The 26,689-nt window shown below is 41.5% G+C and overlaps 1 protein-coding gene across 2 annotated transcripts in view; it reads right to left on the bottom strand.

Annotated features, from left to right (window-relative positions):
- COL8A1 (collagen type VIII alpha 1 chain) overlaps positions 1-26,689 on the bottom strand; it is a 143,919-nt gene that overhangs the window by 60,543 nt on the left and 56,687 nt on the right. Inside the window, exons 1-2 of one of the 2 annotated variants that reach the window (XM_075335140.1) lie at positions 17,255-17,269; positions 9,570-9,646 (exon numbers count right to left, since the gene is read on the bottom strand). The exons of the other annotated variant lie outside the window; for it this stretch is intronic. The gene's annotated coding sequence lies outside the window, so the exon portion shown is untranslated. Of the gene's footprint in view, positions 1-9,569; positions 9,647-17,254; positions 17,270-26,689 lie in introns of those variants that run through there. 2 annotated transcript variants of the gene reach the window in all.

Consider the following 26,689-nt stretch of genomic DNA (forward strand, 5'->3'; position numbering starts at 1 on the left):
CTGAATAATGCCTGAGCTCCATATCTCCACCATGTGACCCTGTGACATGTATGATTCAGTTAAATCATGTATTACTTTCATTTTAGGAGTAGAATATACAGTATATATAAAACCGGTAGACAGTAAATAAAAATGTCACCCCTAAAAAACTAAATGACTGTATACAGTTAACAAGAAGTTAGATAATATTTGCGAAGTTGTGAAGGCTGAAATGTACTGTAGATACTAGAAAACTACTTTCCTTAACCCTTTTAAGACCTAGCGATTTTTTTTATTTTTGCCCTTTTGCTTTTTTTCTCACCTTCTTTCACGTGCCATAACTTTTTTATTTTTCCACTAACATATATGAAGACTTGTTTTTTTGGTGGATGAGGTGTAATTTTGAATGACACTATTCATTTTACCATATAATGTACTGAAAAAACAGGAATCAAATGTTCAAGTCCTATGAAATGGTGAAAAGAAACCCAATTCTGTCAGTGTTTATTATGGTTTTGTTTTTGTAGTTTTCCACGGAGCAGTCAAAACGACCTAAAATTCTCCAGGTCAGCATAATTTTGTCTCAACGTAAAAAAAAAAACAGTTTGCAGCGCCATATTCTGAGACGAGACCCGTATCTTTTCTTTTCTTTTTGATTGAGATGTTTGAGGTTTTCATTTTTTGGAGCCCAAAATTGATGCAATTTGAGGCACAAACGATGCTTCATCTAATCAATTTTTGCATTTTTTGAGGGCTGTGTAGCAATTCAAAAGGAACATTTTAATTTTAAGTTAATGTTTTTGTAAAAAGTTCATATTCTATAATATCAGAGTTTTCTAAGAAGGTCATTAAACGGGTTGAAAAGAAAAATCTGCAGTCACTCTACGCGTTGTTGCAATGTACTAGTCTGTTATGACTCCCCTGTATTCCCGGTTTATATGGACGGTCATGTGACTGCCTGTGTGCCGCTTGCATATTTTCAATCGCGTGCTGACTAGACCGCTGCACTTCTCTAAATTTGTGTCCATTGAGAGGCGCTGGGTGAGACCAGTCAGCACGCGACCGCAAGCATGCAAACTATGTTTGTGACTATGTCATGTGACTATTCATCCCCAGGGAGTTTTGTCAGTCTGATGTCACATATAGTGACTACAAATTTTTCATTTTAGTCTGGACAATCCCCATAATCTCTTAATGAAAGTAACATCTAGGTACATCAGTACTGAGGTTTCTGTGTGTGGAGGGGGCACAGGATCTGAGCTCCCTCCCTATGTGGCTGTAGCCAGCTATATAACATACCCGGCATCTGTCTCTATCAACCCTAGCTGTAGCTGCCCTTCGATCACTCATGCCATTGTTGATATCTAACATTGACATTCAAATGAGGTTGTTGTTTGTGTTTACACACAATGGCTCCCGTCAGTCTCGGTTGCTGCCATTTTGGCACTCCTGTGAAGTTCAGCCACAGGCTGAGCTTCATAGGAGAACATTATATACAATGCCTACAAGTAGTATTCAACCCCCTGCAGATTTAGCAGGTTTGATAAGATGCAAATAAGTTAGAGCCTGCAAACTTCAAACAAGAGCAGGATTTATTAACAGATGCATAAATTTTACAAACCAACAAGTTATGTTGCTCAGTTAAATTTTAATAAATTTTCCACATAAAAGTGTGGGTCAATTATTATTCAACCCCTAGGTTTAATATTTTGTGGAATAACCCTTGTTTGCAATTACAGCTAATAATCGTCTTTTATAAGACCTGATCAGGCCGGCACAGGTCTCTGGAGTTATCTTGGCCCACTCCTCCATGCAGATCTTCTCCAAGTTATCTAGGTTCTTTGGGTGTCTCATGTGGACCTTAATCTTGAGCTCCTTCCACAAGTTTTCAATTGGGTTAAGGTCAGGAGACTGACTAGGCCACTGCAACACCTTGATTTTTTCCCTCTTGAACCAGGCCTTGGTTTTCTTGGCTGTGTGCTTTGGGTCGTTGTCTTGTTGGAAGATGAAATGACGACCCATCTTAAGATCCTTGATGGAGGAGCGGAAGTTCTTGGCCAAAATCTCCAGGTAGGCCGTGCTATCCATCTTCCCATGGATACGGACCAGATGGCCAGGCCCCTTGGCTGAGAAACAGCCCCACAGCATGATTCTGCCACCACCATGCTTAACTGTAGGGATGGTATTCTTGGGGTCGTATGCAGTGCCATCCAGTCTCCAAACGTCACGTGTGTGGTTGGCACCAAAGATCTCGATCTTGGTCTCATCAGACCAGAGAACCTTGAACCAGTCTGTCTCAGAGTCCTCCAAGTGATCATGAGCAAACTGTAGACAAGCCTTGACATGACGCTTTGAAAGTAAAAGGTACCTTACGGGCTCGTCTGGAACGGAGACCATTGCGGTGGAGTACGTTACTTATGGTATTGACTGAAACCAATGTCCCCACTGCCATGAGATCTTCCCGGATCTCCTTCCTTGTTGTCCTTGGGTTAGCCTTGACTCTTCGGACAAGCCTGGCCTCGGCACGGGTGGAAACTTTCAAAGGCTGTCCAGGCCGTGGAAAGCTAACAGTAGTTCCATAAGCCTTCCACTTCCGGATGATGCTCCCAACAGTGGAGACAGGTAGGCCCAACTCCTTGGAAAGGGTTTTGTACCCCTTGCCAGCCTTGTGACCCTCCACGATCTTGTCTCTGATGGCCTTGGAATGCTCCTTTGTCTTTCCCATGTTGACTAAGTATGAGTGCTGTTCACAAGTTTGGGGAGGGTCTTAATTAGTCAAAAAAGGCTGGAAAAAGAGATAATTAATCCAAACATGTGAAGCTCATTGTTCTTTGTGCCTGAAATACTTCTTAATACTTTAGGGGAACCAAACATAATTCTTGTGGTTTGAGGGGTTGAATAATAAATGACCCTCTGAATAAACTTTTCACAATTTAAAAAAAAAATAAAAAAAGAAATAACATTCTTTTTTGCTGCAGTGCATTTCACACTTCCAGGCTGATCTACAGTCCAAATGTCACAATGCCAAGTTAATTTCGAATGTGTAAACCTGCTAAATCTGCAGGGGGTTGAATACTACTTGTAGGCACTGTACACTAAGTGTGGCATTGTAGTATACAGTCTAAACAATCAGACGATCACAGGTACAAGTTCCCTAATGGTACTAAAATATAAAGTAAAACATAACAAAATTATAATGATAAAAATAAACTAAAATTCAAACCATATCCTTTAAAAATAAAAAAGTAAAAAATAAACATATTTAGTAAAATTAATTAAGTAGACGCTATAAGGAGAAAAAATATCAAAATGCCAATTTGCAAGTTTTCGAACCTCCCCCCCCATCACCCTTGAAAAAATGCAGTAAAAGGCAATGAAAACATTGAAGGTACCTAAAATTGGCATCAATAAAACCACCAGCTTGCAACACAAAAATGAAGCCGTCACAAAGCTCCAACAGAAAAATTAAAACATTATGAGTCTTGGAAAATGTTGACATAAAGCATTTTTTTTTTTTTACAAACTTCTGATGTAAAAAAATGTAAAAACAAAACTTGGCTGTGAAGACAAGGGGTTAAATGGGCTTTTCTAAGCCAGACAATATTTTTTTTGCAGTATAACGTGTCCTATATTTTACATTAGGTTAAAAAATTATTATAGTGATAATATTGTTTTTTTTTATTAAACCAGTGGGAACCAAGCTAATAATATGTCCCCTGAGGATTCTAAGTAGAAGCAAAATTATCTGATGACATCATTGTGACTATTTAACAAGCTATGAGTCGCCCTCTGATGACACATTGGCAGAAGATGAGCTTCAGCTTCCCATGATCTCCCCAATGAGAAAGCAGACGTACTGTAAGCATTGAAGATTACATGTACACTTGTTATTTACTAGCAGTTATTGGTCTGATCATCAGCAGAAGCTAGGACTCGACGCACAAGCTATCCAAATAATTAAAGGATAAAGGATAAATATGAGGAACATCAAGCTGGCCAAACATCTCAGCAGCTTGATCTAAGGTCGATTGTCCACTGGACATGACGTACTTGTTATTGTCCAGGATGTTGATTTTGCAGCTGCAGATGCAGCTGTAAAGAAGCTGCCAAACTGTTCTCATATTAATCCACCAGCAATTTTATATATATATATATATATATATATATATATATATATATATATATATATATATATATATATATATATATATAATATAATACAATATACAGTGGAACCTTGGTTAACAAGAACAATCTGTTCTGGGAGTGTGCTTGTTAAGGCAAGTTACTCGTTCAGCAAAGCAAGATTTTTCCCATAGGAAATCATTGCAATGCAGACAATTCGTTCCACAACTTGTTAAATGTCCCATCCTGGTGCCCTATTGTGCCATTCCACACATGCACAAACACACACAAACACGTACAAACACACACAAACACACACAAACACATAAGCACGCACGCACACGCACATATTATGCTCACCTTACCTTCCGTTCCATCGCCGGTCTCCTGGGACTTGCTGTTCGCTGGTACGGGCTGTGTATCGGGTTACCATCACGACGAGGGAGGAGCTTCCACACTCAGAGCGCTGACATCAAAGGCAGGAGCCGTTTGCCTCTGATTGCCTTTGAGTAGTGGTGACAGAGAAAGTTCCTGCTTCGACGCTATGGTTGCCGATACACAGCCTGGAGCGGCAAACTTCAGGACCCAGGAGGCCGGCGATGAAACGGAAGGTACACATATTATGCTCACCTTACCTTCCGTTCCATCGCCGGCCTCCTGGGTCCTGTAGTTCATTGACATTGAGTGCTGCTGCTCAGCTTATTTGTAATGAGAATACCCAAGTCTTCTCCTGTTCTGTAGTCCCGAGTTTACTTCCATTTAATGTATACACAGCTATAGGATTACTTCGTCCTAGGTGCATTACTTTACATTTATCAATGTAATCTCATTTGCCAAGTATCTGCCCATTCTGACATCTTATCCAGATCTTTTTGTAATATTGTACTATTAAGGTCAGTTTTTAATATCCTACATAGTTTGGTGTCATCAGCAAAGACTGACACTTTACTATCAATCCCATTCACAAGGTCATTAATAAAAAGATTAAAAAGAATTGGTCCTAGCACAGATCCCTGCGGCACCCCACTGCTGACTATAGCCCATTTAGAGAATGTACCATTTATGACTACTCTTTGTTTCCTATCTTTTAGCCAATTCCCTACCCAGTTTCATATAGCTTCCCCTAGTCCTTGCTTCTGGAGCTTTAGTATAAGGCTATTACGTGGTACAGTATCAAATGCCTTTGCAAAGTCCAAATAAATCACATCAGCTGCATTACCAATATCCAGGTTTGCACTTACCCCCTCATAGAACCCCAACAGGTTGGTTAGACACAACTTATCTTCATAAATCCATGCTGTCTGTCAGTTATTATATTATTTTCTGCAATATATTTTTGCATGTCATCCCTTAAAATGACCTCAAAAACTTTGCATACTACAGATGTCAGGCTTACTGGACGGTAGTTGCCTAGATTTACCCTCTTACCTTTCTTAAATATCGGTACCACATCAGCAATCCTCCAATGCTGAGACACCAACCCTGTTACAAGTGAGTCTAAAAAGATGAGATACAGCGGTCTGTCGATTACGGAGCTTAATTCCCTCAATATTCGTGGATGAATGCAATCTGGCCTGGGGGATTTGTCAATGTTTAATTTACTCAGACGTAGGCGTACTTCTTCTTGTGTTAAATTAATTATATCGGGTGGTGAACTTTGCTTTTTCACTTGTTGAATGATCCCTGGTACAGTCAGTTCCTTGGTGAACACAGATGAGAAATGCCTATTTAATATCTCAGTGTTTTGTTTGTCCTCTATAACTAACTTTTTATTATATTTTAAGGGGCCAACACTATCCTTTGTTTTCCTTTTGGCATTAATGTATTTATAAAAGATTTTGGGATTTATTTTAATGTCATTGGCGATTTTTGTTTCAGTAGCTAGTTTTGCTTGTTTCTGATTTCTTTTTTGCATTTCCTATTGATATCTTTATACTTCTGAAATATTTCTGTATTCTCAGCCTTTAAGATTTTAAATGCCCTTTATTTTTGTTTTATTATACTTTGTACAGTCTTATTTATCCATAGTCGTTTTTTATTCCATGACATTTTATTACCAGAGGGTAAAAGTTTTTTACAGGACTCTAGCAGTATATCCTTAAACTTTCCCCATTTATGTTCAGTATCCCCAGTTACCATAACTTTGTCCCAATCTACACATTTAGGCTCTTCCCTTAATTTGTTGAAATCAGCTTTCCTAAAATTCCAGGTTTTAGCATTTGCCCTTTGAAATGTTCTATTGAATATTACCTTGAAGCTTACCATATTATGATCGCTGGTCCCCAAGTGCTCCCAGACCTGTAGATCTGAAATTATATCCAGTCTATTTGACAGGACCAGATCTAGCAAATTATCTCCCCTCGTCAGTTCATCTACCATCCGAGAGAGGAAATTGTCTTGAATAATAGATAAGAATTTACAGCTTTTAGCACAACCAGAAGATTCTATGTCCCACTGTATGTCTGGATAGTTGAAATCCCCCATAATAAGAACCCGATTATTATTATTAGCTGCCTTTTCAATTTGTTCCAGCATTTCACCCTCTATTTGTTCAGGTATGTTAGAAGGCTTATAGCAAACTCCAATTAGCATTTTTCCATTATTCCCCTCCCCATGTACATTTACCCATACTGACTCTACATTGTTGCAGCGCCCCCAATGTCATCATTCAACACAGGTTTTAGGTTAGATTTGATAAATATACACACCCCACCACCTTTTTTCTTTACTATCCCTCCGAAATGTACTATAACCCTGTATGTTTGTCACCTAGTCATGGCTTTCATCCAGCCAGGTTTCTGTAATGCCCACCACATCATGATCCATGGTTGACATAAGAGTCTCAAATTCATTCATTTTGTTTGCAAGACTTCTTGCATTTGCCAGCAGACATTTAATACTATTAACACCTTTAATACTCCTAGCCTCCCTACGTTCCTTGCATGTCCCATCCCCCCTAATCCTTCATTGACCCCTACCATCTAACTGTCTGTATCTGCTCTATCTATCCCCTTTTTTGTTCCACTACCCTCCCTCCCCCCAGATCCTAGTTTAAAAGCTCCTCCATCCGTCTGACCATTTTCTCCACCAGCACAGCTGCACCTTCCCAATTGAGGTGCAGCCCGTCCCTACCGTAGAGCCTGTAGCCAACTGAGAAGTCGGCCCAGTTCTCCATGAACCCGAACCCTTCCTTCCTGCACCAATTTCTAAGCCACGCATTTATCTCCCTAAACTCCCGCTGTCTTTCTAGTGACGCTCGTGGCACCGGTAGTATTTCTGAAAACACCACCTTGAAGGTTCTGGACTTCAGCTTCTCTCCTAGTTCCCTGTAATCATTTTTAAGGACCTTCCACCTGCCTATAACTTTGTCATTAGTACCAATGTGCACCATGACCGCTGGGTTTTCCCCAGCCCCACCAAGCAATCTGTCTATCCGATCCGCAATATGCCGAACCCGAGCACCCGGCAGACAACACACTGTTCGGCATTCACGGTCTTGGCGACAGATGACCCTGTCTGTCCGCCGAATTATAGAGTCCCCTACCACCAACATCTGTCTGGGCTTTGTTGCACTCCTATTTCCCTCCTTTCTACAGCAGTCGTTTTCCTGGTTGCTAGGAGCAACGTCCTGCTGTAGTGACCCTAGTCCTGGCCCTTCATTCCTAATATCAGCCAAACAGGCATATTTACTAGGTTGTGCCATGTCAGGACTAGGCTCGCTGACACTTTTCCCCCTACCTCTTCTTCTAACTGTTACCCAGCTACCTACCTCTGGGTCCTGATCTTCCCCACCTCCACCCTCCTCCATATCACTGGCCCCAGCCAGAGAAAGCTCAGTGAGCTCTAAACTCCTCTCCAGGTTTGCAATGCCCCTGAGTGTTGCAAGCTACTTATTTAGATCAGTTACCTTTGCTTCCAAATACGCAACATGCTTGCATCGAGTGCAGACATATTCACCCTCGAACGGCTGCTCAAGGCATGCATACATTTGACAAGATACACACCTGGTAGCATTGTCCATGGAGCACCTATTAAATGGGGATAAACTGTAAAGTAGAAAAACAAAGAAAGAAAAAAAAAACCAAACAATGGGAAACGTATAAGGATAAATTCAAACTATGTTCTTGTGTCAAACTATGAAATTGTGTTTAACACTAGAACTACTGGACTCGTGACACCTACTAGAACTACATAGTGCGAAGTAGTCAAAATGACTACCTCAGTAGTTCTAGTGTTAAACTATGCCACACTTATCTGCAATCCCCACACTTTGCTGCAGAACCTCGCTTGTTCTGGCTGGTTTATATAGTTCCACAATGACTACCAGAAGCTTTTAGAAATTCCTCTCTAGATTCCTCCCTCGTCGCGATATACCGGCGAACTACAAGAACCATGAGGCCGGCGATGGAACGGAAGGTAAGGTGAGCATAATACTGTATGTGTATGCGTGCGTGTTTGTTTGTGCGTGCTTGCGTGTGTTTGTGTGGATTGCAAGAGTGGGTTATAGCGCGGTGGATGTATGGAACCGGAAGTGTGTGCGGTGAGTATTTTGCTCGTACAGCAAAGCTTTGTCGTAAACCGAGTTACAAATTTACAGAAAGCTTTGCTTGTTAAGCAAAATTCTCGTTAAATGGGTTACTCATTAAGTGAGGTTCCACTGTATATATATACAGTACAGACCAAAAGTTTGAACACACCTTCTCATCTCTAGAACAACTGTTAAGAGGAGACTTTGTGCAGCAGGCCTTCATGGTAAAATAGCTGCTAGGAAAGCACTGCTAAGGACAGGCAACAAGCAGAAGAGACTTGTTTGGGCTAAAGAACACAAGGAATGGACATTAGACCAGTGGAAATCTGTGCTTTGGTCTGAGGAGTCCAAATTTGAGATCTTTGGATCCAACCACCGTGTCTTTGTAGAAAAGGTTATATATAAACCACAGCCACACCATGTTTTATCTAGATGCGATGTAAATAGAGGTACCATAAATAAACATGGCGAAATGTGGACCCCGGCAAGTCGCTGGTATACAGCATAAGAAACAAAAAGGATTTGCGACAACGCCAGTAGGTGAAAAAACACTTTTTCACCTACTGGCGTTGTCGCAAATCCTTTTTGTTTCTTTGTAGAAAAGGTGAACGGATGGACTCTACATAACTGGTTCCCACCGTGAAGCATGGAGAAGGAGGTGTGATGGTGTGGGGGTGCTTTGCTGGTGACACTGCTGGGTATTTATTCAAAATTGAAGGCATACAAAACCAGGATGCCTACCACAGCATCTTGCAGTGGCATGCTATTCCATCCGGTTTTTATGGATGGCATGTAAAACTCCATGCCCCCTGCACTGCAGCGATTATGCTCTGCTGGCTGCTTCTTCCTTTGGCAAAATCAGCTGTTTCTCAATAGTGCGTCAGCCAGGCGGTACATAGGTTACATATTGCCATCTATAATCATTTATATATCTTACATTTAAGCTTTGAGATCCTGAAGAAAATCCTCTTTTTCATAAAAATGAAGGTCAAAATCTCTGTTGCCAATAAGATCCTGCAAAAAAAGAAGGTTCCAGTCACCTATTAATACAAAATAAATACTGACACATGGCTTTTAAAATGTTGTGCACTCTAAAGCATTAAGAGGAGATTTCTTAGTGGCTTTGCAGCAATTTTCTGCTATAGAAAAGTCACAATCTTTGATGCACACTATACTTCAGCCAAATTTTGTAATTTTTTACTTTTTTAAAAGTAGCAAGAAAAGTGGGATGGGGTTATGTCATGTGGGCGGAGCTATGTCATGTAAGCGGGGCCTCCATTGCAGTGACACAAATTATTACTAAATCTACTTCTAGGTTACATGTGCCATGCGAAATATGCACCTTTTCAGAATTTTGGTGCATTTTACTCAAGCACGTTCAAACTCATAAAGAGGTCTGATCTGGGACTCAGATATAACGCAAATATTTCAACATGAATACTTAATCTGCAAAAGAACAAAAACATGTGAACACCCCGGCAGACTATAATGGGTGTGTTTTCTATGAAAAACGTGAATGGAACGTGTAAATGAAAAATGGACGAGCAAATTGAACTCCAGCTTCCAAATACAATAATAAACATTCATAATGTTATAAGATTAATTGCATATTTAGTTTCGGAGGAATTTAGGAAAATTTTTAAATGTTAATTTTATAAATATATGGTAAAGAAGCAGTTTCATGAAGTTCTATTATGTGTGTGTAGTGTAGTATATGTTAATTAACTCACCTACCGCCACCTTCTCTGATATCCAGCACCAGTCTGCTCCTCTTCTCTCAGACTCTCTGGGTCTCTCTGCTCTATGCGTGAGCTGAAAGTCTCTTTTACAATGAAAGTCTATGGAGCCTCATTCTGCGCCTAGTTCTGATGCTCCATACACTTACATTGGAAATCTACTTCCGGGTCACATGGTGTGTAGCATGACCCAGAGAGCCTGAAGAATGGCAAAGTCACTGAGAAGAGAAGAAGAGCGCTGGATACTGGAAAAAGAGCTAGATGAGTATATTAAAACACACACACACACACACACACACACACACACACACACACACACACATACACACACACACACTATACTACAGACACAAAAATACAGGTCTAGATACAAAAAAAAAAATATTGGGAGAGATTCTTTAACAACAGCAATATTTTTTTATAAAGCACAATATGTGCATGACTACTGTTAACAAAGAGTAAAAGCCCAGCATAAAGTTTCTTTCTTGAGCATCCAACTTCAAATAGCTTAATGGGAGGTCATATTTAGTGATGACCGAATCCATGGATAATTGGGTCTGCTGAGCCAGCGTGGGGAAAAAAAATTGTAATTGGTGAGCAAACCTGATGCCAAACTTTACCCCAAACAATGAATGCCATACAATCCCATGGGGACGAGATGTTCAGGAAATAAAACGGCTGTAAAAAGCATTGGGGGGCTGCAAATGGAAGTTAAATGGTTGTAAAAGCAGGATAGTTATAGATACTGTCTTTCCCACAGGATAACACTGCAGTCAGACTCTCCTCCAGGCCCATTAATTTATGGTTAATGAATATTCACTGCTTCCCCCACCCACCCTCTGTGCTAGTGTCTGTGATTGGTTACAGTCTGCTATACATGCCCCTCACCCTGTGTCCGTGTCTGTGATTGTGGTTTTTTTTTTATTTTTTATCTTGCCGGATTGGTAAAGCGGTGTCCATTATCAACCCCAGGCTTGATGCCAGCTGTCAATTCACAGCTTACATCAACCCAAAAAAGTATTATTCCAATTGCCACAGCAACAGAGAAATTGGGAAGAGCTGGGCAAAGCGCCATCTAATAAAGACACCATTTCTGGGGCAACTGTGGTCTGCTTTTTTCAGGCTGGGATGAGCCAAACAACCATGGGCCCTTTCAGCCTGATAATATCAGTCCCCAACTGTCTGCTTTACCTTGGCTGTTTATCAAAAATAGGGCGGAGTCAACACTTATTTTTAAATAATTATTATTTAAGTAACTTAACAAAACGGCGTGGGATCCCCTCTATTTTTGATTATCATCCAAGGTAAAAGCTGACAGTTGAGGATTGGAGCCCCAGCTGTCTGCTTTAACCACTGTGGTAATCAAAAATAGGACCGTAGGTTTTTGGGTTTTTTTTTTATTCCCTATCCACATTTGTTTGTAGGGCAACTGCTCCTATTTTGTTTTGTTTTGCAGCCCCTTAGCACTTATTGCAACCATTTTACAGCCATTTTACAGCACACAAGTTTGAGTCTCCATTGTCTTTTATGTGGTTCGGTGTACAGGGTCAAATTCGGGTCCTGAATCTGGCAAACCCTAATATCCACAGGTCCGCTCATCACTATTTATGCGTGTTTCTGGCTTATGTTTTGACTTAAGCATGTGAAATGCAGCCAGCTCAATGAGGTTGAGATCTGGTGATTGACTCAGCCACTGCAGAATGTTCCACTAATTTGCATAAAAACTCTTGAGTTACTTTCGCAGTATGTTTAGGGTCAATTTCCATCTTACTGTGAAGCACTATCCAATCAAATTTGCTGCATCTGATTGAATATAAGCAGAAAATAGCGCCCTGAGCACTTCAGAATTCATCTGGCTACTTCTGTCTTCAGACACATCATAAATAAACACTAGTGACCAAGGACCATTGGGACTTAAGCATGCCAAGCCATCACACTGCCTCCACCATGTTTTACAGAGGATATGCTGTGCTTTGGATCATGTGCCATTCCAAGCCTTCTCCAGACTTTCTTCCTCCTATCATTCTGGTACGGGTGATTAATGATTTGCAAATTGTGGTGTCTTTGCTCTCATGAAGTCTTCTCTTTATGGTAGACTTCAATACTGAAACACCTACTTCCTGGATAGTGTTCTTCACTTGGATAGATGTTGTAAAGAATTTTTTCTCACCATGGAAATTATTCTACAACCCCTGGCAAAAATTATGGAATCACCTGGCTCAGAGGATGTTTAAAAAAAAGCAGATCACAGACATGGCACAAAACTAAAGTCATTTCAAATGTCAACTTTCTGGCTTTAAGAAACACTAAAAAAAAATCATGGAAACAATGGCTAGCCAGTAATGGTTACTTTTCAAGACCAAATAGGAGGAAAAATTATGCAATCACTCACTTATGAGGAAAAATGTATGGAATCATGAAAAACAAACAAACAAAAGAACACTCCAATACATCACAAGTATTTTGTTGCACCACCTCTGGCTTATATAACAGCTTGCAGTCTCTAAGGCATGGATTTAATAAGTGACAAACAGTACTCTTCATCAATCTGGCTCCAACTTTCTCTGATTGCTGTTGCCAGATCAGCTTTGCAGGTTGGAGCCTTGTTATGGACCATTTTCTTCAACTTCCACCAAAAATTTTCAATTGGATTGAGATCCGGACAATTTGCAGGCCATGTCATTGACCTTATGTGTCTTCTTTCAAGAAATATTTTCACAGTGTTTGCTCTATGGCAGGATGCATTATCATCTTGATAAATTATTTTATCATCCCCAAACATCCTTTCAATTGATGGGATAAGAAAAGTGTCCAAAATTTCAATGTAAACTTGGGCATTTATTGAAGATATAATGACAGCCATCTCCCCAGTGCCTTTACCTGACATGCAGCCCCATATCATCAATTACTGTGGAAATTTACATTCTCTTCAGTCAGTCATATTTACAAATCTCATTGGAATGACACCAAACAAAAGTTCCAACATCATCTTGCCCAATGCAGATTCGCGATTCATCACTGAATATAACTTTCATCCAGTCATCCACAGTTCACGATTGCTTTTCCTTAGCCCATTGTAAACTTGTTTTTTTCTGTTTAGGTGTTAATGATGGCTTTTGTTTAGCTTTTCTGTATGTAAATCCCATTTCCTTTAGGCGGTTTCTTATAGTTCAGTCACAGATATTGACTCCAGTTTATTCCCATTCGTTACTGATTTGTTTTGTTGTGCATTTCCTGTTTTGGAGACATATTGCTTTAAGTTTCCTGTCTTGACACTTTAATGTCTTCCTTGGTCTACCAATATGTTTGCCTTTAACAACCTGTTTGGATTTGGTCCAGATTTTAGACACAGCTGACTGTGAACAACCAACATCTTTTGAAACATTGTGTGATGATTTACCTTCTTTTAAGAGTTTGATAATCCTCTCCTTTGTTTCAATTGCCATCTCTCGTGTTGGAGCCATGATTCATGTCAGTCCACTTGGTGCAACAGCTCTCCAAGGTGTGATCACTCCTTTTTAGATGCAGACTAGCGAGCAGATCTTATTTGATGCAGGTGTTAATTTTGGGAATGAAAATTTATAGGGTGATTCCATTATTATTTCTTTATAATTGAGTGATTCCATAATTTTTTAACCCGTTTGGTCTTGAAAAGTAACCGGTACTGGCTAGCAAATTGTGTTTTCATGATAGTTTTCTTTAGAGTTTCTTAAAGCCAGAAAGTTGATATTTGAAGTAACTTTAGTTTTGTGCCATGTCTGTGAGCTGCTTTTTTTAAACAAAAGTACTGAATGAACATCCTCGGAGCCAGGTGATTCCATAATTTTTGCCAGGGGTTGTACAATCGTCCACCACTGTTGTCTTCCATGGACATCCAAGCTGTTTTGAGTTCCCAAGCTCACCAGTGCACTCTTTTTTTGCAACTGTATTTTTAACCACTCCTACAATTTCTGCTCTATCTTTGATATATTTCTTGTTTTCTTTCAGCACATTAATGGTCTGTTTCTCTTTCATTCATAGTTCCTTTTATTGCATGTTGTGGATTCACAGCAACAGCTTCCAAATGCAAATGACCCACCTGGCATCAACTCAAGACCTTTTACCTGATTAATTGTTGATGGCTTAATGAGGGAATAGCCCATGCAGCCTACTAAACAGCTTATGAGATAATAGTCCAATTATCTATGGTCCCTTTAAAAAGAGGCAGCCACATATTAAAGAGCTGTAATTTCTAAACTTTTCCTCCAATTAAGATGTGAATACCCTCAAACTAAAATTAAGAGTATGCACTTTATGCCCATATTAATTATATAATTGTATCTTGAATATGTTTTTCTAAACAGCTAAAATGAAAAAATATTTGTGGACCTAAGTGTATTTATAAGCTTTCACATTTCACTGGTGGCTCATGGGGATCTTCTGAGAATGATCATGCTATTACTTGAATGTAAATCAGAACTGAGCATAGAATAGCTAAGCTGTGCTACAACATGGCTATCAGGGCAATGAAGATGCTGTGAGAAGAGATTCTGGGGGAAGTTTTATTAGATTGGTTTATAGGTGCATCTGTTTTTCATTAATTAGACAGGGTCATTAGGTGCTAATGTAGCTGGTCTCTGTGGGATCTTTGGCATAGCATAGCTGAGCTGTGCTACAATCCGAGTGTCAGATGTTTTAATACACAAAGTCATTATATGCATCTGAACAACTTCGACTGATAGGATGGCAACAGAGGGCAAAGAAAGCCTGACCAGAGAAGTCATTGCTAGGAGGGTTGTAGCTGATAATCAGTGCAGATTTAAAAATAGGTTGTATTGGTACACATGATTACTTCTGTATTTACAGGAAACTGAGACTATTACAGTAGGGAAAATAAGTATTTGAGTCTCTGCCGATTTTGCAAATTTTCCCACCTACAAAGAATGGAGAGGTCTGTAATTTTATCATAGGTACACTTCAACTGTGGCACACTGAATAAAAAAAAATATTCAGAAAATCACATTGTATTATTTTTAATTAATTAATTTGCATTTTATTTAATGAAATAAACCACACCTACCAACCAGCAAGAATTCTGGCTCTCACAGATCTGTTATTTTCTCTTTAAGAACCTTTTACTCTGCACTCATTACCTGGTTTAATTGCACCTGTTTGAACTTGTCCCTATATAAAAGACACCTGCCCACACACTCAATCACACTCCAACCTTTCCACCATATCCAAGACCAAAGAGCTGTCAAAGGCTACAAGGAAAAAAATGTAGACCTGCACAAAGCTGGGATGAGCTACAGGCCAATAGGCAAGCAGCTTGGTGAGAAGGCAACAACTGTTGCCTTCTCACTGTTGCCTTCTCACTGTTGCCTTTTCTGTGTGTGGCTCTACCATTACGCCCCAGCAGCACGCCCGCTGTCTTGGGGTTATATTTGACTCCGATCTCTTCTTCACCCCCCACATTTGTTCACTTGCTCATTCTTGTCAATTCCACCTCAAAAACATCTCTAGAATTCGACCTTTTCTTATCGTTGACTCTGCAAAAACTCTTACTGTCACCCTCATTCATTCTCGCCTGGATTATTGTAATTCTTTACTAACTGGTCTCCCTGTTACTAAACTCTCCCCTCTCCAATCCATTCTGAATGCCGCAGCCAGGATCATTTTCCTCTGCAACTGCTTCACTGATGCCTCTACTCTTTGCCAGTCATTACACTGGTTACCTATCCGCTACAGAATCCAACATAAACTTATCACTCTCACTCACAAAGCTCTCCATGGGTCCGCACCACCCTACATCTCCTCTCTCATCTCCGTCTATAACCCCACCCATGCCCTCCACTCTGCTAATGACCTAAGACTGACATCTCAACAATTCAAACCTCCCACTCCCATCTTCAAGATTTCTCACGAGCTGCACCTATGCTCTGGAACACACTACCAAGAGCAATCTGATTAATTCCCAACATCCACACCTTTAAGCAGGCCCTAAAAACACATTTCTTTAGACTAGCCTATCACCTCACTTCCCTGATATAATCTAGTCCCTTTCTGCCCTTCATAAAATTTACTTCCAATTCTTGTCCCCTGTACCTTTATAAATTCTGGCCAATGACGGGTTCATGCAGCTGGTTTGAATACCCTATTAAATCGATGGCTGGACCATAAATAACAAGCTTTTCTCCCCCCCATTCACCTTTTGTGCCTCCCCTATTTCCTCATAGACTGTAGCTTACGAGCAGGGCCTTCACTCCTCCTCAAATCTTAATTTTGTTATTTTGTATTGTCTCATATTGTCTGTACATATCCCCTCTGAATTGTAAAGCGCTGCGGAAAATGTTGGCGCTATAGAAATACAACTTATTATTATTATTATTAATAACAACTGTTGGAGCAATTATTAGAAATCAGAAATATATGAAATACTTGTTTTCCCCACTCTATAATTTCAGGAATACCGTACATGCTTAAGTGCTATGAATCTAAGGCCCCTCTTTATCAAGACACTACAGTAAATGTGTTATTACTTACGCAGTATTACGTATTACATATGAGCTATTTAAAAAGGAGTCAGAGTTCGAGAGTGGATTAATAAAGAAGTCGGGTGTGTGACTCTATCGATCAGCCTGCCTGAGTGTCACAGTGAGCATGTACTTGACAGAATGTGGGTACTCTATGGTTTTGATTATTACTAATAATGTCTGTATGATCCTCAAATATAATTTTTTTATGGACCCAATGTTATGGAAATCTATACAACTAAAAATAAATAAACCATAAATTAACATGATGGATAATAACAGTCTGAAATCGAAAACACACTAAAAGTATAAAGAGTCCTATGAGAATGATAGAAATGAAGAATTTTGTAGTAACACGTCTATAAATATATTACCTTTTTAATTAATGATCAAAGTAGAACACATATCGTTATCCACAGAGCGCGGAAAGATTTAAAGTTTTCTTTGTTGAAATAAAGATTTCATATATCCTGATGTGCTTCTGATGCAAACACACAGCTTGTATAGGGATGACTGAGGTGTAGGCTGGAAAAGAAAAGCATAAAGGAGAATTAATCTCTTATTTCTAATATTTTAACTTAGCCTTTATTTTGCATGATGTGTTCGTTCTTAAAGGGAACCTGTCAGGTGCAATATGCACCCAGAACCATGAGTAGTACTGGCTACATATTACTAATCCCTGCCTAACTGTCCCTGTATACACTAGCATAAATAAAGAGATCTTTAGAAAAATTATTTCTAAAGATCTTTTATGATATATACGTGAGTGCAGGGACTAGTCACAAGGGTCGTTAGTTCCTGCGCTCATTCCACCCTCTTAGCATGCTACCACGCCCACAGGAAATGTCAACTGGAGAAAGGTGGGGAGAAGCCGGCCTGGGACCAGTATTCACCGGATGGCTCTCTCTGAGCGAAACATACTTGGCTACGTTTGATACAGCCAGGCTCTGGTTCATGCTGTCAATGGTTCAGGCAGTATTAATTTAGTGACAGGTTCCCTTTAAAATAAGTTGTTTTGGTCTACATTTATATAATGTATTTGTGCCCCTTCGTTATGCAACTGGAGTCATGTCAGTGTCCTGTAGATAATAGGATTTGGGGGTCCAATCGTTGCCCCAGTTATTCCAGATTTTCTTTGTTTTCTCAATTAGTAAATGCTAGTATATTTTTCATATAAACATTAAACTTGCAGAAAAAAAATCTAAAAATGTATTTATAAACATGCCATTAAAAGTAATCCAGTGCAACGATGATTAATTCTAATAACAACATACTGTAAGTTGAATGAGATACAGAAAAGAACAGGCCAGTCCTGTGCTACGTAATCCTTTTTGTAATATTTTTTCCTATTACAGCTTGTATTGAATTATTGTCTCTACCCCCTTCCTTGAAATCTACATCAACTAATGCTCTTAAAATATCTGCAAATCTACCACAGTAGCTGCTTATGAAACAATAACACCTTTTTACTTCGCTGGGAATTAGGTAACCGTTTATTTCAGTAGTCTGCCAGAGCGCTTACATCTGACACTTACTGCAAAATCCACTGTAGACGCTTGAAACTTCTGGAATTATGAAGCCTGATCTCTAGATGAAATGTGATGTTTTCAGAGGATTCTCATACTCTGAAGGTGGCCAGACATTTTTAAAAGCTGGTGGTGGTTCACTCATTTGAAGACAACTATTCCTCCTGCTTCTCCCCAAATATACACAGACTTGGTTTATCTTTGCAGGTCTGTATTCTTAAAGAGTTATCTGAGAAATGTGCTAAAATAAATAAACAAAATACATTTAAATAAGAAACATTGTTCTAAATACTTTTATTTAGAAAAATGTATGCTTTATCTAGTTCATTCTGTCAGGATTTTAAAGATGGCAACTTCCATCTTGCAGTGTGCAACCCGTTGTAGGATGTTCATTCTCTGTTAGCTAAAGAAAAGTGTTTATCATTGATAAATTTCGATTAGTGTCTAGTCAGGTTGACTGAACAGAGTAATGTGAGTTCAGTATGCCTGCCTGGATGCTTCCCTAACCTGACGTCTATCCTACTGTGTGTCCTCTGAAATCTAGGACGGGTGTATACTAATTTATGGCAGTTGCCATCTTTAAAATCCTGACAGAGTGCACTAGAGAAAGCATACCTTTTTGCTAAATAAAAAATTAGAAATTGTTTTAATACTTAAATGTGTATTATGATTTATGTTAGAACAAGGAGAGGTAAAGAAGTAGCTATCTGAACTGCTGGTAAAGAATGGTGATGACGGTGTGTCACTTTAAAGGGTTTTTCCTAAGATTGTAGAGAGGATTAATTACTGATCACTGAGGGTCCAAAAATGGTGATCTGCAGAGCCCCTTCTGAATAGAGTAGAGCAGGGGTGGACATACCATTGGTGCAACATGTGCATCTGCACAGGTCCCAAGAAGTAAAGGGGCCCACTACTACCTCCAAAGCGGGTAAAATTGTGCATCATGATGAGCTATTGGACTACAAAAGGCCACTACTGTATATTATTCTTGCACTGGGGCCTTCTTTTTCCTGTGTCCAATCCTCTAGTAGAGGTCAAGAATGTGCAACTCCACTCTATTCCTTGTCTATAGGACCACCAAAGAAAGCAGAGTACAACATTCAGCTATGTCTGACTGTCTTGTAGAATAGAAAGTCCTTGGTCTATAAGGTAGGTATTGGAACAATAGTGTATGTGACACAGTTTAATGCCAATATGAAAGCTGCAAATGAAAAAGGGAAGCTGTGGATCCTGAGTGAGCAGGAGTGAGGTCACAAAGGCAGATGAAAGCCAATGTCATGCGATGCTCGGCTTTACACATACCTGCTAGCATGGTGTTGTCAGACACTGTTTACACCACAGAGTCTAACAAGTAACCTGAGGCTTCTGGATTGTTCACCCTGAGTTGGGTGTCGGCTGGTTCAGGTTCACTCATCATCAGCTCTGCAGGAGTGAATTCCTGCAGACTTGTGAGCAGGACCTAAGAGTTCAGGTTGCTAATTGTCACATGCAGCTGTCTCCTCCCTATTTAAAGCACGGCTTCCTGGTTGGTGCTGATGATAGGTTCAGCATTAGCTCCAGCAATATTGGTCTTGGTGGTTATCCTGTTTATGGTGATCTGTATTGTGCTTTTAAGTGGTGTGAGCATTCCGATGTTGTGCGTTACTTCCTTTCCTTTTTTGTTGCTCCCCAGTATACATACTGTCTCTACTTTTTGTTTTGAGTGCAGTCTGTTTGAGTTTCCATTCTCCCTTGTCCATGTCTTTTTGTGGGGTTTTGTCATTGTGTTTTCTGACCGCTCCTAAGGGAGTGGGAAAGGGGTAGTAAGATCAGGGCTCATACAGATGTTAGGGTGACACTGGGGGCTCGAACCTGGCTACCATCAAGCCTACCTCCGAGATAAGGGACAGCGCAGGGTCACAAGTCTGAGGGCCAATCTACGGGCTGCTGTCCTGTCATTACATACCCTGTGACAGCCACTGAATAAGACTATGCATGGTACAGTGCAAGCTGCTGATGTGAAGAGATTCTGAGATGAGATGTCTGGTTTCTAAGATTGGAGATAAACCTAAAGGGCCATTTACATGCTGCGACATCGTTAACGATATATCGTCGGGGTTACGGTGTTTGTGACGCACATCCGGCGTCATTAGCGACATCGCAGCGTGTGACAGGCTTGAGCGACCTAAAACGATCGCAAAAGAGGCAAAAATCATTTGCCTGGGAGAGGTTGTTTATGAAAATCATTGTCAGGTCAGTAGCAATGTTGTTCCTCGTTCCTGCGGCATCACACATCTCTATGTGTGACACCGCAGGAGCGACGAACATCTGCTTACCTCGGTCCACCAGCAATGAGGAAGGAAGGAGGTGGGTGGCGTGTTCCAGCCGCTCATCTCCGCCCCTCCTCTGCTATTGGACGGCTGCTGTGTAACGTCGCTGTCACGCCGAACAAACCGCCCCCTTAGAAAGGAGGCGATTCGCCGGCAACAGCGACGTCGCAGGGAAGGTAAGTACGTGTGACGGGTGTTAGCGATGATGTGCACCAAGGGCAACGATTTGCCCATGACGCACAACTGACGGGGGTGGGTACCCTCGCTAGCGATATCGGTACCGACATCGCAGCATGTAAAGTACCATTTAGTCTTGGTGCAAGCAAGGCTATGCATAATCGTCTATTTTTCATCCAGAAAAAAAGGCAATTTTTAATTCATATTGTCATTTGCATGCAGTTCATATGTCCGCTTTTAACATCTGTGTGCCATCAGAATGACCATTTTGTGCATCCATATGGTATCTAGTTATTACAATAACAATTAAATTAAAAAGCCAAATTCAGTTAATAACTGCAGTGTATCTATGAAAAACTACCTGACAGTGGATGGTAAGAATTAAAATCAGCGCTGCCACTGAATGAGGAATGAAAGCAAGTCATAAAAGGTGATTTTATTCAACGTTTTTCAGAGTGGAAAATCCTTAATCAGGACAATCACCATTGCATAGTATACAGGATGCAGGGTAAATATAGTGGATACATCTTGCGCCCTTTTTCCAATGATATATCCACTATATATACCCTGTATCCTGTATACTATGTAATAGTGATTGTCTTGATGGAGTTTCCACTACAAAATGCGTTGAATAAAATCTCCTTTTAGGACTTTCCTTGATTATTTATTCAATGGAGGCCGATCTTAAGGCTATGTGCGCACGTTGCGTAATTACATGCAGTTACGCTGCGCTTTGTAGCGCAGCGTAACTGCATGCGTCCTGCGTCCCCTGCATAATCTATGAAGATTATGCAGGAGACGTGCGCACGTCGCGTTTTAGAGCGCAGCGCTTCGGCTGCTGCACGAAGCGCGCGTTCTAAGAAGTGACATGTCACTTCTTCTGTGCGCTTTGCCTGCAGCTCCTGCTCTGTCTATGGGAGGAGCTGCAGTCAGAGCGCAGGGAATCGGCTTTTTTTTGTTTTTCACTACGGACATTTTCTGCAGCGATTTGAAGCGCACGTGTGCTCTTCAGATCGCTGCAGAAATTTCTGCAGTGACTGTACGCAACGTGCGCACATAGCCTTACTCTTATCATCCACAGTCACCTATCTGTATTTCCAGGGTCTGCAACAGCCATTTAATGCGCGTAAGTGGTTGTGTCTAAAGGCCCCGTTACACGCAACGACGTAATCTAATGATATATTGCCGGGGTCACGGATTCCGTGATGCATATCCGGCTTCATTAGCGACGTCGTTGCGTGTGACACCAACGAGCGGCCGTTAACGATGGAAAATACTCACCAAATCATCCATCGTTGACATGTCGTTCATTTTCAAAAAATCGTTGATTGTTGAGGACGCAGGTTGTTCGTTGTTACCGAGGCAGCACACATCGCTGTGTGTGACACCTCGGGAACGACGAACTACAGCTTACCTGCGGCCGCCGGCAATGAGGAAAGAAGGAGGTGGGCGGGATGTTACGGACGCTTATCTCCGCCCCTCCGCTTCTATTGGGCGGCCGCTTATTGATGCTGCTGTGACGCCGCACGAACCGCTCCCTTAGAAAGCCACAGCGACGTCGCTAGGCAGGTAAGTCCGTGTGACGGCTCCTAACGATATTGTGCGCCACGGGCAGCGATTTGCCCGAGACGCACAAACGACGGTGGCGGGTACGCTCGCTAGCCATATCGCTGCGTGTAACGCCCCCTTTACACAACCCGATCAGTTGAGCAATTCCCTTGTTTCTCACCCAGGTCATCTTAAAGTTAAAACCCGATTTGCGCACTGTCTCTTCATATTTAGCTTCATGAAAAGCTTATGACATATAGATGGTATGTGATCCGTTTTCTACATAACCATTGACTCATAGTGGATGGATCTGAGCCAACATCTGGATCAATTATTAGTTGTCCGGTGAAACAGGTATCAAGCTGCGCTTATCACCAGATCCAAAAGGCAGAAATTATTAATCCATGTCTTTTATTAACAAAGAAGATACAGGTCTAAGCATTTCAGGGGTCACAGCCCCCTTCTTCAGGACAAATATCAGTGACAGGATAATGATTATCCTACATTCAATCCTATTGGTGTTCCCAGTCAAGACCCTATTGCGCAATTTTTCCGACAATCTCCTTTTGATCTCAAAATCTGGATCAAAGTAGTGCATGCTTTGATTTTTTACATGGAGACCAAAGGTCGAGGTGCAAAAACCTTCATATGAACTACACTTTTGTCTTGCATTCGTGCTAGTGTGCTCCAGATGCTATCAGTTTTGTCGATGTGGACAGCAACATACTCCAGAAACAGGCAAGTTACACATGAAGGTTACTCTGTAAGGCCCCCTTCACACGTCCGTGAAAAACACGCACGTGTGTTACGGGCCGTTTTTCGGGTCCGTGTCCCGTTTTTGTGTCCGTTTTTATGGTCCGTGTGGCACCTGTGTGAATTGCGTATGCTAGCCGTGTTTGTGTGCAGAACTTCCTTGTGTGCGTGTGGAATTAACGTGTATGTGTACGTGGAATGTCCGTGTGGAATGTCCGTGTGTGTGATGCACAATGTCGTTTATAAATGTCGGCTCACAGCAGACAGAGTTGCGCGATGAGAATGAACTCGGGTGAATTTCACCCGACTTCATCCTCATACCGCGGCTCTGTCTGTGTCGAGTACTGATTAGCGGTCACCTGTGAAGGATTCACCGGTGACCACTAATCCCCCGAGTGACTGAAGTTTCCCCCCCTCTCTCATACTCACCGTTCCTCGATCCCCGGCGCGGCGCTGCACGGCATTCACACTGCTGCGGCGGCTTTTACCATTTTGAAAAAGCCGGCCGCTCATTAAACAATCTCCTATTCCCTGCTTTCCCCGCCCACCGGCGCCTATGATTGGTTGCAGTGAGACACGCCCCCACACTGAGTGACAGGTGCCTCACTGCACCCAATCACAGCAGCCGGTGGGCGTGTCTATACTGTGCAGTAAAATAAATAAATAAATAATTAAAAAAAAACGGCGTGCGGTTCCCCCCAATTTTAATGCCAGCCAGATAAAGCCATACGGCTGAAGGCTGGTATTCTCAGGATGGGGAGCTCCACGTTATGGGGAGCCCCCCACCCTAACAATATCAGTCAGCAGCCGCCCAGAATTGCCGCATACATTAGATGCGACAGTTCTGGGACTGTACCCGGCTCTTCCCGATTTGCCCTGGTGCTTTGGCAAATCGGGGTAATAAGGAGTTAATGGCAGCCCATAGCTGCCACTAAATCCTAGATTAATCATGTCAGGCGTCTATGAGACACCCTCCATGATTAATCTGTAAATTACAGTAAATAAACACACACACACCAGAAAAAAATCCTTTATTAGAAATAAAAAACACACACATATACCCTGGTTCACCACTTTAATCAGCCCCAAAAAGCCCTCCATGTCCGGCGTCATCCAGGATGGTCCAGCGTCGCATCCAGCTCTGCTGCATGGAGGTGACAGGAGCTGCAGAAGACACCGCCGCTCCGGTCACCTCCACACAGCTAATGAAGACAGCCGTGCGATCAGCTGAGCTGTCACTGAGGTTACCCGCTCCAGTGACAGCGGGTAACCTCAGTGACAGCTCAGCTGATCGCACGGCTGTCTTCATTAGCTGTGTGGAGGTGACCGGAGCGGCGGTGTCTTCTGCAGCTCCTGTCACCTCCATGCAGCAGAGCTGGATGCGACGCTGGACCATCCTGGATGACGCCGGACATGGAGGGCTTTTTGGGGCTGATTAAAGTGGTGAACCAGGGTATATGTGTGTGTTTTTTATTTCTAATAAAGGATTTTTTTCTGGTGTGTGTGTGTTTATTTACTGTAATTTACAGATTAATCATGGAGGGTGTCTCATAGACGCCTGACATGATTAATCTAGGACTTATTGGCAGCTATGGGCTGCCATTAACTCCTTATTACCCCGATTTGCCAAAGCACCAGGGCAAATCGGGAAGAGCCGGGTACAGCCCCAGAACTGTCGCATATAATGTATGCGGCAATTCTGGGCGGCTGCTGACTGATATTGTTAGGGTGGGGGGCTCCCCATAACGTGGAGCTCCCCATCCTGAGAATACCAGCCTTCAGCCGTATGGCTTTATCTGGCTGGCATTAAAATTGGGGGGAACCGCACGCCGTTTTTTTTTTAATTATTTATTTATTTATTTTACTGCACAGTATAGACACGCCCACCGGCTGCTGTGATTGGGTGCAGTGAGGCACCTGTCACTCAGTGTGGGGGCGTGTCTCACTGCAACCAATCATAGGCGCCGGTGGGCGGGGAAAGCAGGGAATAGGAGATTGTTTAATGAGCGGCCGGCTTTTTCAAAATAGTAAAAGTCGCCGCAGCAGTGTGAATGCCGTGCAGCGCCGCGCCGGAGATCGGGGAAAGGTAAGTATGAGAGAGGGGGGGAAACTGACCGACAGACTGTGAGAGAGGGACAGACAGACAGAGAGACCGACAGAGAGACAGAGAGACCGACCGACGGACTCAGGGAGATTGACCGACATACACAGAAATAGAAAGAATAGCCGACATCACTAGAAATAAAAACACCAAACGGACACGGACTATAGGTAGATGCATACGTGTTTACTAACGTGTGTGCACATACCCATAGACTTTCATTGTGTCCACGTGTGCGTGCTCCGTGCAGATAACGGACATGCATCCGTGCAAAACGCAAACACATACGGATCACGGACACGCACACACGGACATAATGAAATAACGCACGTGTGACCACAATCATAGATTAACATTGGTGCACGTTTGGCCGTGTCTCCGGTATATACGGAAACGGACCAAACACGCACGTGTATCACGGACGTGTGAAGGGGGCCTAAGGCTCAGTCTTTAGTTGCAACATATTCAGCAAACCTTTATTTACAGTTAAAAACTATCTAAAAACCCATCAGTGCCTTCTTAATGCATGCACTCTAGGGTCAGGGTCTACTTTGGTTTGGTCTTCAAGGTTTTGGCAACTGTTTGTCCATTGTGGGCGATGCCCTATGCTAAAATCACAATTTCCTTCTTCTTTTCTATTGTTGCATCAACAACTTTCCTGTCCGGACCCAATGGTAACCTATTGAAAAGTTCATCTCCTCTAAAAATTCTAAAATAATTCTCTTAAAATGAACACTAATTAAAAAAGATATGTTATTTAGATATCTATCAATCACATCAGCTCTAAAGGCGTATCTAACTCTTATTTTATTTTGGCAGAGGTCGAGACCAGACTGGCTGATCATCAGATTGGAGCAGAGCACTGACATCAGGTTTACAGATGTTCATAAATATCACCAAATGTTTGGAACCCGCAGGAGAATAAAATTCTGGAAATCAATGACAATAATCCGAGACAAGCTAATCAACTAGATTCTGTCTTTAATTACTAGTCTGTATTTTTCCCTGGCTATTTGGACCATTAATCCAAATCTAGGCTGTTTTGACTGTGTCGATTTTACATGTTAATAAACAAAAATTTGAAGTAGATGTAAGAAAACAGATTAAAGTGTTGGGAAGAGAGGATTGCAGTTTTTAGCTTTGAAAAAATAAACAGATTTCAACACTAATGATGTCGACTTTTTGGCGATAGGCTACGCTTGCTGAAGATGGGAAAACAGGACCTTACTATGTTCCAAGAAATGTCTTCATAATTGGATTCATAGGCTGATTAAAGGGAATCTGTCAGCAGGTTTTTGTTGTGAAATCTGAAGACAGCATGCTGTAATGGTTAAAGCACAGAAAAGCAATGTGTTTCATGCAATGATTGTTTTAATACTAGGAGATTATCATTGC

Source organism: Anomaloglossus baeobatrachus, chromosome 2 (genome assembly GCF_048569485.1).
Source record: "Anomaloglossus baeobatrachus isolate aAnoBae1 chromosome 2, aAnoBae1.hap1, whole genome shotgun sequence".
Taxonomy (NCBI): Eukaryota; Metazoa; Chordata; class Amphibia; order Anura; family Aromobatidae; genus Anomaloglossus; species Anomaloglossus baeobatrachus.